Below are 10,060 nucleotides of genomic sequence, written 5' to 3' on the forward strand. Positions count from 1 at the left end.
GCATGCCAATTGCACGCTCCCTCAAAACTTCTGTGGCATTGTGTTGTGTGACAAAACTGCACATTTTACTGTGGCCTTTTATGTCCCCAGCACAAGGTGCACCTGTGTAATGATCATGCTGTTTAATCAGCTTCTTGATATGCCACACCTGTCAGGTGGATGGATTATATTGGCAAAGGAGAAATGGCCACTAACAGGGAAGTAAACAAAAGTATGCACAACATTTGCGAGAAATAAGCTTTTTGTGCATATGGAAAATCGCTGGCCTCTTTTATTTCAGTTAATGAAACATAGGAGGAACACTTTACATGTTGCGTTTATCTTTTTGTTCAGTGTATTTTTGGTGACATTCTAGTGGAAACTTCTCAGTTCAATCGTCATATTCATCATCTAGATTTTCCTCTTTCATCTTATTCTGCTGATCTGATGACTGTTTTTTACAGTTTAGAAGTCTGCATGTCAGTGCACTTAAGCCCATTTTCCAAGCAGACATGTGCTGGCTGACCCTCAATCCAATTGATTATCAACTGCTCAGTATTCTGAACCCTCTCCATTTTCCATCCCTATATGAATACCTATGGGAAGATGAACATCATCTAATGGATGTAACATGCACCTGTGTATGTTCCAGAAAAAGTGCTCTCAGGAAAACATTGAACTACTACTGGGTATTCAAGTCACCCATCTCTTATAAGAACTGCATAACATACTGTATGTACATGAACACAATACACAGTAGTTGAATGCGCTGACTATAAGTCACTCTGGATATGAGAGTCCGCTAAACTGAAATGGTCCACCCACGTAGACAATGTGGTGAAGAAGGCGCAACAGAGCCTCTTCAACCTCAGGAGGCTGAAGAAATGTGGCTTAGCACCTAAAACCCTCAGAAACCTTTACAGATGCACAATTGAGAGCATCCTGTCGGCCTGTATCACCGCCTGGTACAGCAACTGCGCGCACCACCCACAACCGCAGGGCTCTCCAGAGGGTGGTGCGGTCTGCCGAACGCATTACCGGGGGCAAACTACCTGCCCTCCAAGACACATACAGCACCTGATGTCATAGGAAGGCCAAAAAGATCATCAAGGACATCAACCACCTGAGCCACTGCCTGTTCACCCCGCTATCATCCAGAAGGCGAGGTCAGTACAGGTGCATCAAAGCTGGGACCGAGAGAATGAAAAACAGCTTCTATCAAGGCCATCAGACTGTTAAATAGCCATCACTAGCACATTAGAGGCTGCTGCTGCCTTTTGAAATCACTGGCCACTTTAAGAAATGGAACACTAGTCACTTTGATAATGTTTACATATCTTGCACTACTCATCTCATATGTATATACTGCATTCTATTCTATAATATTCTTCTGTATCTTAGTCCATGCCGCTCTGTCATTGCTTGTCCATATATGTATATATTCTTAAATCCCATTCCTTACTTTTTTGTGTGTATTGGGTATATGTTGTGAAATTGTTAGATATTACTGCACTGTCGGAGCTAGAAGCACAAGCATTTCGCTACACCCGCTATATCATCTGCTAAACACGTGTATGTGACAAATAACATTTGATTTGATTTGATTTGAATGACCAAAATGTTGATGTAAAAACAAAGACTTGCAAAGCATGCTGGGTATTATTCTAATGACCTCCGACCCCAAACAAGTACACATTTGGTCGGTCCAGACCAGACCAAATCTGAACGAATCATAGACGTCGAGGCTATGTTTCACAAGTTTGAACAGCACAGTACGCCACAGTTCAATACAGCACAGTGTACGTACAGTAGAGTTTAAGTAGAGTAAATTAGGGTACAATACAGAATATTATGTTGTACTATACTCTACTGTACTCTACTGTATTGTACTCTACGCCATGGCTCTTTACTGTACTGTAATGCACTGTGTATTCTGCTGTGTTTGCTTTACTGTACTGTTCTGTCCAAACTGGTGAAACATGGACGTCTATGATTGGTTCAGATTTGGTCCAATACGGACCAGGTCTGAACCAATCATAGACGTCAATGTTAGGGCCAAATCAAGGCCTGTCCAGACCAGACCATATCTGAACAAATTGTGGACGTTGAAATTAAGGCCGGTCTGGACCGCACCAAAAAAGGATGGCCGGTCTGGACAGGACCAAAAAAACTAAGTTGGCCCGTGCTTAGTGGGCACATTCAAACATGCTGCAACCACACTGCAATGAAGGACAGTGATGATCAACACAGAAAAATACTTATAAATTAATTCAATTTGCTTAACATCCATTTAACCTTTTACGGCTAAAACCATCATGTAGGCTTAAGTCAAACTTAGTTTCCACTAACCCAAATAGGCAGACTGCCAGATGCAGAGCATATACAGAGTTTTAGAAAGAGAATGGGAGTGTAGTTGGGTTTGGAACTGTATGAAACTGGGATTAATGATTTGTGCATTCCAGACTGAATGGAGATATTGCTGCAATAAATTACCAGGATGTACTTGGAAGCCCATTGAATGGTTGGAAAGATGCCCTCCAAAGTAAAACACTCAGTTAACCTTCAATTAGCGCACTCTGTCCTATTTCTAACATATTTGTTTTCCTGGGTGTTGAATTGGATCCAAAAGACTCAAAACTATGTGAATCAGGAATCCAATTACAGTGTCAGGAATCCAATTACAGTGGATATGGGCTTTATTCTGAACAGCACAAGTGGAATTACATTCAGTACTGAGTGAAGAGTTGTCTCAGTCTCATGACAAGTATATAACTGAACTGTCAAATCAGCCATCAGGGTAGAGAGGGACGGAGGCATGCAGCTGCAGATGGCCCTCTAATCCCAGACACTGACAAGACACCCACAGGCAGAGTAATGACAGGATTCCAGTACTTATTAAACCTAAACCCTAAACACAGCCTTAATGTTACCCATAACCTCGCCCTAACTCTCAATCCACATTGTCTCCTGTTTGATAGCAGCCAATTAATGTGCGATTGAAAAGCAAGGGTGCTATGCTCCATGTCAGACTGCAGGCATGTTGATGCTTGTATTGTCATCTCATATCTGGTCCTCTGAAGTTCAATTGGTAGAGCATGGCGCTTGTAACGCCAGGGTAGTGGGTTCGATCCCCGGGACCACCCATACGTAAAAATGTATGCACACATGACTGTAAGTCGCTTTGGATAAAAGCGTCTGCTAAATGGCATATTATTATTATATTATATCTGCATCTTTCAAGTTTGTTTTGAAAGATGTTCTGCAAGTTTTGTCTCAGAGATTAAGCATCATTTTATATCAAGCAAAAACAAATACATTTCTCTCTGGGAAACAATAAATCAGCTGGAGATTGTGCATATCTCTGGGCCAACAGTAATACTTTTTTTCTCAAAAAGGTAGGGGTCAAAATGATTGAAAAAAAAGTATACCCCCAAGACATGCTAACCTCCCATGTTATTGGTAATGGTGAGAGGTTAGCATGTCTTGGGGGTATGATTTTTGACCCTCTGTAACCTACTCACTCATGATTATTCACTATTCAATCAGGATTATCCGTAATCATGGTAGCATCCACATTAATGTACAAGTTTTTAGAAACATATTCTATTGTCATTTACAATAAAAGTGACTTCAAAATGACACATTATTTACCATTCATTTCTTTGGGCAGAAAATTATCTGAAGCAACCACAATGAACTGCAAATGAGTCACAAGCTTGATGTAGTCATTGCATGCTCGGACTATTGGACCAAATACTAAACTTTTGACTACTTTATTTATAAGAATCTTTAGGGATGTCAATAATTTTGACCCCTACCTTTTTGAAATAAAAAAGTATTGTTAAACAAAATCTCTTTCTCTGAACAATTGTATTAGTATAAAATAATATAATTTCCCTCTTTTTCTTTGCGTACAATATACTGCAGCTCAGTATTTTAATTATGTATTTTATACAGTCATTATTGTTCATCTTTATAAAGGGTGTCAATCATTTGGGACCCCACTGTATGCCATATGGAGTAAAAGATGTCAACCTCATTTATGGATATCATGAGCAGAAAGGGCTACATGAGTATGTATTGTGCAAACTGCACAGCCAACATAGTCTGGTCTATTCAGCAAGTAGGAAACATTGCCTCAATCTTCCTGTTCCCTCAGTAGGCATAATGTGCAACTAGCCCAATAATGGACTAAAGGAGTCTAACATTACTCCTTATAGTCCAAGGACCTTGCATGTTCTGTTTAGAGTCTAATTGGCTTTGGCAGCCAAAACAGCCCCGTAAACAATTGCTGTAACATTGAAATAACATTGCTGTAACATTGAAATATGGCCGTGTGGGAACCCAAACCCTAACCCTATAAAGGTGTGTAGAAATGTAACCTTTTGTTTTTAGATATCGATATGTTTTAACGTTCAGAACGAGCGTTGAGGCTCTTAACAAAACATCCCCGGCCAGAAGATACTATCGCCAATAAGTGCTAAAGGTAGTTAGTGTCTATGAATGCATTAAATGTGCTACAGGCATTATTCAATATGATAATTCCAACATCATTTTGAGACATCCTGGGGCAGCCATTGATGAATCTCAATTACGCTTAAAGATATAGTTGTGTTAACTCCTGGGTTTACTACCAAAACTTTAGCTCAGTGGACTAACATTTTCTTGAATTAAACAGATGGGATTTGGAAGCTTGGCCACGTGAGACTAACACAGACTCTACTAATGTATCTTTAACTGTTTGCATACTGGTTAGTCTGAATCTTTCATTGGTCATTCCTACAGCAGTCAAGCGAATGGCACTGTTTGAGTGTGGCAGAGCCTATATCAGATGGCCACACCAGGTTGCTGTCATAATGATCATTTGCTCCAATGAGAGATAATTTAGATGATTTTGTTACTAGTGGACAACATATGCACGACACACCACTACTTGGGCTTATTGCTACATCACCAAGACCAAACTGTTTTATGGTTTGTGTGAGGTAGATAAGTTATTGCTGATGTCAAGGAGGAGTATCAGAGAGCCTCACGGAGATAATGTTTCATTATTTTGATATAGAAGGATTGTAATGACCTTAAATAGGCAGTAGATCACATTCACAGAGACAAGCAGCCAGGTCATGAATACACAACACTACAAAGAAGGGCCCATTCATAAATCTACAACGGATATGCAAATGTTATACCATGATACCAGGATCAAAGAAAACACTCTGTATCAGCCCTGGGTAGAAGTAGCCCTTGATCATGACTCTCAGTTCCATTACATTACCCATAAGAGTCATTGGACGAAGGCGTCTTCTGTAGGGGGGAGTTTTGTTAAGATTCCCAATGCTCGGTCTGAAAGTCATGCATCGCTTGCAGTACGCTTTTGGAAGCATAAAGACCTTATCTTTCATATCAGCAAGAAAACAACATCTAAAAACTAAAGGTTAAATTGATACAAACCTTGATTAGCGTTAGCGTTCCCACGCGGCCATATCTCCATGTTACAGCGCTTGTTTATGGAAAACAGACGGAAGACAAGAGGCGACCACCTGTACTAATTAGCTATTGAGCTCGCTCCGAACACCTGTGTGTAAGCGCAACTTGGGAAGTGTAGCGGAAGTGTAGTTTCATTGGATGAGAACCCATAGCTGTATGGATTCTGTGCAGAACTGCCACAGTAAGTGTATCTTTTTTATTTGAAGGATTCTTTCTCGCTGATGAAAGATAAGGGTCATATGTTTCAAAAGCTGTATTGCAAGCGATGATTATTGAAATTTCTAAACGTTAAAACACAGCCTCCGATTCCTGCCCTTTACTATATGGAAGAAGATGCACATTTTACCTGAGATGCATGGGTGACTGAGAAACATGGGCAACTGCATCCTACTCTTGCAAAAATGCCTGCTGATCCATTGTGATCTTACTTTTCAGTTTATGTACACCAAAGCTTAAATAAAATAAATCAGGTTGTTCCAATTCATCTGAATGGCAAGAGACAGGTAATTGAATAGCAACTTGGATGCTGTATCAAAATCTTACCTGGCAGAAAATCAGCAACCTGCAGATATGTGAGTGACGGTATGTCACAGCTCCATATTATCGATATTTGTGACCAAAATTATGATATATACAACAGGGTAAATACAAAAGGCCCAAACAAAAGCATACACAAACAAACGCTGACAGGCCAAGAGGCTAATCACTTTCTTATCAGGCCTGGCAGAGCACAGCACCTGGCCTGGTTGCTGCTGCCACCTAGGGATGGGGTGTGGAAGTGTAAAATGGACTGTATAACATCGGACCATATTTCCTAACATGATAAACCAAAAATATATAATTTCATATGTGACCAATTACAGGATTTGAGGCATTTCACGCTAGTTCCTACTTCACAGTAACACTTCATTTTAAGGGTCCTTAATAAACCATTTATAAGGCATTTATAAATCGTGTGTTCACCATTTATTAATCAGTATTCCCACATTTATGAACCATTTACTAATCATTAGTAAAGTATTTTTGCAGTCCCTAATCTACAGTGAGCGGTATTTATACTTTAGAAACACTTATTAAATGTTTTGAGAGAACAGGGAAATTTCTCACAAAAAGATGGGCATGCCATTGGTAGACTTTCCTGCAGTACCTGGTAAAATTCTAAGCACACAACACAGGATGTTTAAGGAAATATATATATACACTACCAGTCAAAAGTGAAATAACATATACGGAATCATGTAGTAACCCAAAAAGTGTTAAACAAATCAAAATAAATTTTATATTTGAGATTCTTCAAATAGCCACCCTTTGCCTTGATGACAGCTTTGCACACTCTTGGCATTCTCGCAACCAGCTTCACCAGGAATGCTTTTCCCACATGAGTTCCCACATATGCTGAGCACTTGTTGGCTGCTTTTCCTTCACTCTGCTGTCCGACTCATCCCAAACCATCTCAATTGGGTTGAGGTCGGGGGATTGTGGAGGCCAGGTCATCTGATGTAGCACTCCATCACTCTCCTTCTTGGTAAAATAGCCCTTACACAGCCTGGAGTTGTGTTAGGTCATTGTCCTGTTGAAAAACAAATGATAGTCCCACTAAGCCCAAACCAGATGGGATGGCGTATCGCTGCAGAAAGCTGTGGTAGCCATGATGGTTAAGTGTGCCTTGAATTCTAAATAAATCACAGACAGTGTCACCAGCAAAGCACCCCCACACCATAACACCTCCTCCTCCATGCTTTACGGTGGGAACTACACATGCGGAGATCATCTGTTCACCCACACCGCATCTCACAAAGACACAGCGGTTTGAACCAAAAATCTCAAATTTGGACTCCAGACCAAAGGACACATTTCCACCGGTCTAATGTCCATTGCTCGTGTTTCTTGGCCCAAGCAGGTCTCTTCTTTTTATTGGTGTCCTTTAGAAGTGGTTTCTTTGCAGCAATTCGATCATGAAGGCCTGATTCACACACTGTGGCGGTCCTCATGAGAGCCAGTTTCATCATAGCGCTTGATGGTTTTTGCAACTGCACTTATGGTCTGCAACCAAACGTTTTAAGGTGCATGCCACCACCTACTGTGTTGGAGTGTGTGATAAATTTTGGTTTGCCTAATTCTGTACTGCTAAGAAAAAATTTACAAATAAATCCCTCCCCCAACACCAAAAACCCCCAACCCCATCCAACATCTTCAAACTTCCCTCTATCATGCTGAGACAATCCATCCTTAGGATTATTCTACATTTAAAAATTAAAGTAGATAGTAACATCTGTTACCCTTAATAACTCTGTTTGCCATATCCACAATAATCTTCAACCTGCCGTTTTTGCTTTCTACAATACAAGTTGTGTTGATAACCTTTCCAATGAAAGCTATGAAGCCAATTTTATTTACAATCAGTGTCCTTTGACACAGCACATTTATGGGAGCAGGATTTCTGAACAGGCCTCGAAACCACGTCAGGACTAATAGAAGCACCACTTACTACGGAAGCAGCCATAGTAGCACCATCAATAGTACACTGCTCAAAAAAATAAAGGAAACACTTAAACAACACAATGTAACTCCAAGTCAATCACACTTCTGTGAAATCAAACTGTCCACTAAGGAAGCAACACTGATTGACAATACATTTCACATGCTGTTGTGCAAATGGAATAGACAACAGGTGGAAATTATAGGCAATTAGCAAGACACCCCCAATAAAGAAGTGGTTCTGCAGGTGGTGACCACAGACCACTTCTCAGTTCCTATGCTTCCTGGCTGATGTTTTGGTCACTTTTGAATGCTGGCGGTGCTTTCACTCTAGTGGTAGCATGAGACGGAGTCTACAACCCACACAAGTGGCTCAGGTAGTGCAGCTCATCCAGGATGGCACATCAATGCGAGCTGTGGCAAGAAGGTTTGCTGTGTCTGTCAGCGTAGTGTCCAGAGCATGGAGGCACTACCAGGAGACAGGCCAGTACATCAGGAGACGTGGAGGAGGCCGTAGGAGGGCAACAACCCAGCAGCAGGACCGCTACCTCCGCCTTTGTGCAAGGAGGAGCAGGAGGAGCACTGCCAGAGCCCTGGAAAATGACCTCCAGCAGGCCACAAATGTGCATGTGTCTGCTCAAACGGTCAGAAACAGACTCCATGAGGGTGGTATGAGGGCCCGACGTCCACAGGTGGGAGTTGTGCTTACAGCCCAACACCGTGCAGGACGTTTGGCATTTGCCAGAGAACACCAAGATTGGCAAATTCGCCACTGGCGCACTGTGCTCTTCACAGATGAAAGCAGGTTCACACTGAGCACATGTGACAGACGTGACAGAGTCTGGAGACGCCGTGGAGAACGTTCTGCTGCCTGCAACATCCTCCAGCATGACCGGTTTGGCGGTGGGTCAGTCATGGTGTGGGGTGGCATTTCTTTGGGGGGCCGCACAGCCCTCCATGTGCTCGCCAGAGGTAGCCTGACTGCCATTAGGTACCGAGATGAGATCCTCAGACCCCTTCAGAGACCATATGCTGGTGCGGTTGGCCCTGGGTTCCTCCTAATGCAAGACAATGCTAGACCTCATGTGGCTGGAGTGTGTCAGCAGTTCCTGCAAGAGGAAGGCATTGATGCTATGGACCGCCTGTTCCCCAGACCTGAATCCAATTGAGCACATCTGGGACATCATGTCTCGCTCCATCCACCAACGCCACGTTGCACCACAGACTGTCCAGGAGTTGGCCGATGCTTTAGTCCAGGTCTGGGAGGAGATCCCTTAGGAGCATGCCCAGGCGTTGTAGGGAGGTCATACGGGCACGTGGAGGCCACACACACTACTGAGTCTCATTTTGACTTGTTTTAAGGACATTACATCAAAGTTGGATCAGCCTGTAGTGTAGTTTTCCACTTTACTTTTGAGGGTGACTCCAAATCCAGACCTCCATGGGTTGATAAATTTGATTTCCATTGATAATTTTTGTGTGATTTTGTTGTCAGCACATTCAACTATGTAAAGAAAAAACTATTTAATAAGATTATTTCATTCAGATCTAGGATGTGTTGTTTAAGTGTTCCCTTTATTTTTTTGAGCAGTGTAGTTCCACCAATATGTCTCTGGGTCTCTCTAGACTCTTTCTGCACCTGGCAGACACTCGTTCTACAACACCTTGCTACGAAAATAGCTCGCAACTTAGTTTCAACGTTTCAGCACGTAATCTACAGTGCCTTCAGAAAGTATTCATACCCCTTGACTTATTCAACATTTTGTTGTGTTATAGCCTGAATTCAAAATTATTATTTTTTAAAATATCTACACACAAAAAAATCATGTTAATTACTATTATTGCACACAGAGTGAGTCCAAGCTTGCCATAGAAAAGGGGTTGAATACTTATTGACTCAAGACATTTCAGCTTTTCATTTTTAATTAATTTGTACAAATTTTACTTTGACATTATGGGGTGTTGTTAGGCCAGTGACACAAAAATGCAGGCTGTAACAACAAAATGACTACTGTCAGTCAGAAAAAGTGGGACACTTCTTTCATTTCCATTTACTGTAACCTCTTCAGACATCTATCAAACATATTAGCCCAACACATGATAAATTTCTGAAATC

This window comes from Coregonus clupeaformis, chromosome 24 (assembly GCF_020615455.1).
Source record: "Coregonus clupeaformis isolate EN_2021a chromosome 24, ASM2061545v1, whole genome shotgun sequence".
NCBI lineage: Eukaryota > Metazoa > Chordata > Actinopteri > Salmoniformes > Salmonidae > Coregonus > Coregonus clupeaformis.